The following is a 3,519-nucleotide window of genomic DNA, read 5'->3' on the forward strand; positions in this document are numbered from 1 at the left end:
TTAAAATATACATTGACATAGTTTGCGCTCCTTCCAAGGTGAAGTAGTTTGTTAGTGGGATAAAAAGAAGTGATAAAAAAAAATAGGGATATATTCACTAAAAGTCCTAAAACCTGTCATCAAAGTATAATTAAGTCCTAAAAATTTCAGAAAATATAATCAAGTCCTAAAAATTGACAAATTGATGTAATCGAGTCATTCCGTTAACTACGTCCAATTTGGCTAGTAGAAAATGCTGAAGTGGCATTTTTTTTATTACTTTCTCTCTTCTACTAGTGTTGACGTGGTTAAAACAAGAAATATAAGTCCAAAACGATGTCATTTTGGTCAAAATTTAATTTTTAATTTAAATATTAACCAAATGTAATTTAATTTAATTTAAAAAAAGGCACAACCAGCAAAACTAGTGAGGGCCCGTGCTGACCCTCGCCGCCGCCGCCGCCGCCATCGCCACCATCGCCAAAAGGGCCGACGATGGTAGGGCAAGGGTTGGTTGGGGTTGCCAGGCTCCAGCCAATGGCCGACAACCCCGGCCAATAGCAAGCAAGGGTTGCCACCCAGCCCCACCCTAGCTAGCGGCGACCCTCGGCCAAGTCCGGACAAGGGTCGCGATCCTCACTAGCCACTAGCCGGGGCCCGGCGACCCCGACCTACCCTCGCCCCACCATCACCGGCCCTTCCGTCGATGTTGGGGGGCGGCAGCGAGCGAGGACAAACAAGGGCCCTCGTTGGTTTTTTTTTAATATTTAATTTAATCAATATTTATATTAAAAATAAAATTTGGACCAAAATGACGTCGTTTTTGCATGCATGTTTTCGAGGTTTCGCTTTCCTCGGACTTCGTTAGTGTACAAATCCAATTTTGAATGAGATTAGAGGAGTTTTGTAAAGGTTTCGCTCTCACAGTTAGGTTTGTACTCGTTCAACTTTTTTACTATGTATAACAATGGTGTTTGGGACGCCGAACCTAGGACCTCATCGTCGAAAGGCAAAGCCGTAGTAACAGATGAAGATTTCAATGTGTGCTCAATACTAAAGATAGATTTAGTAATCGGCCGCCGATTTTGATTTTAAGAGTCATAAATTTTCTCTTTGAGCGTGTGACTTCTATCCTTATTGTGATGATGTGTCTTGTTATTTGGAATTTGTTTTGTTTTAAAGTTGTATGGGATTTGTCTGATTCGCAGTACTACGTTGTTTCTGTCCTTTTTTTTTTTTTTTTTTGCGGAAATGAATGAAATTTTACGTTGACAAAAAGAAAAACCTATAGACAAGCATAATATTTTCTATTCTAAATTAGGTAATTTCGTATAATTGTCAGTCTAATCATGCTCAAGTTTGAGCTATAAAACCGAAAATCGAGACAACTCTATTGGATAGCTTTCATAGTATTTTCAAGTACAATTAGAATATATAAACAAGTGACTTTTGATTAGGCTTCTTAGCCAAGGATTTTCCAGTTCGATGTCATTCTCGAACTGTGCAACTACTAAAAGAATTTTCGCTTCCATGCCTTCGCTTCGCTCTTGTATGTTTTATCCATTCCATAAATCCATATGAATAAGGGTTGTTGTGAAACTTATGACTAAATACATCAATGGTTGGTATTTCCGGAGATGCCAATTTGGACGTCGTTCGTCAATCTTACAATTATCGAGTTTATGTAATTTGCGTCCAATCTTTTAGCTGGTATAATTTATTTGGGAAAAAATACCAAAAAAGTCATAAATATATTTTATTGGTGCCAATTCAGTCATAACTTTTTTATTTACACCAATTTAATCCTCAACATTTTGCATTTATGTCAATTGAGTCCATCCGATCAATTTTGATCGGAAATCGACGTGAAGGCCAACGTTGACGTGGATATTTTTAAATAATTTTTAAATAATTATTTGAATGTTATTGATTTTTTTCCTTTCTTTTCCTTTTCCTCTTCTATTTGCCGATGGCCGGCCATGGCCAAGACGGCTGGCCTTACCTAGGCACGAGCTAGCGCGAGCGCCGGGGCGTTGCTTGGGCGAGGACGAGGCCTAGTGAGGTCGTCCTAGCCTGGCCATAGCCGTCCTCACCTGATCGAGGCCATGACGAGGCCTCGTTATCACGCCTCCCAGCATCACCATCACCATCACCATCACCAGCCCCTCGCCCACTTGAGTCGTCGATGTGCCCCTCCATCTCTCTCTTTCAGCATTGACAAAGGTCACCTAGGTAGGCGTTGGCGGCATCAATAGAGGTCACATGTGTCGGCATCGCCAGATATGGCGAAGCTTGCTCTCGCAAGTGCTCGCCCTCGGGCAGTCGAAGCTAGCCCTCCTGTTGTGCGGATGGTGATCCATTAGCAGCATTGGCAAACAAAGAAGAGGGAAAGAAAACGGACAAAAAATAAAATCAAAATCAAAAAAATATTTAAAAATATTGACGTCGGTGATTTTCGACCAAAATTGATCAAATGGACTCAATTGACACAAATGAAAAATATTTAGGATTAAATTGGCACAAATAAAAAGTTTAGGACTGAATTGGCACCAATATAATAGGTTTACAACTTTTTTTACACTTTTTATTTATTTAATTGTGATGAGGTTCTCCATCCCCGACAGTACTTCCATTCAACGTCTCGTTCATTCAAAACCATTCATCCATGCGGATAAATATGCTTATAAAATTTTGGAATATGTCACTAGATGTCTTAAACCATGTCACCAAAATGCAACTGAGTCCTAAATTTTTAGAAAGTGCAATAAAATATTAAAACTTGTCAAACCGGTGTAATTGAGTCATTATGTTAATTTCATCTAGGTAAACGAAAAATGTTGACGTGGTATTTTTTTTTATTACTCTCTCTCTCCTACGCTAACGTGGCTAAAACACGAAAGATAAGTCCAAAATGACATTGTTTTGATCCGAATTATATTTTTAATATATGTTAGTTGAATTAAATTTAAGAAATAAAGTAGAATTAAAAAAAAATAGCAACAAAACCAATGAAGGCCTCTGTTGGCCCTCACCGCCGTCGCCCCCCTGATTGTCGCCGCCGCCGCCACCGCCAGAAGGGGAGGGGAGGTGAGGCAATGCTAAGGTGAGGGTCGGTCGAGGTCACTGGGACAAACCACCGACCGGCGACCCTAGCCTAAATCTAGACGAGGGCTTGCGGGCCCTCGCCTACCGTCGACCAAAGTCGTTGGCCATTGGTCATGTCCCGGCGACTCTCACCCCACCATCGCCGCCTCTTTCGGTGATGGTGGGGGCAATGCCGACAAGGGCTGTGGGTGCCCTCGCTGATTTTGTTGTTGTTCCTTTCTATAAAATTTATTTTATTTTTTAAAATTTAATTTAGTTAACTTATATTAAAAATCAAATTTGGAAAGACAAAGTAATAGAAAATGCTACGTTAGCATTTTTCATTAGTATAATTGGACGGAGTTAACGGAAGGACTCGGTTGTACCAATTTGACAAGTCTTTGACTTGATTGTACTTTTTGAAAGTTTTAAGACTCAATTATATTTTGGTGACAA

Source organism: Rhodamnia argentea, chromosome 8, assembly GCF_020921035.1.
Source record: "Rhodamnia argentea isolate NSW1041297 chromosome 8, ASM2092103v1, whole genome shotgun sequence".
Lineage (NCBI taxonomy): Eukaryota > Viridiplantae > Streptophyta > Magnoliopsida > Myrtales > Myrtaceae > Rhodamnia > Rhodamnia argentea.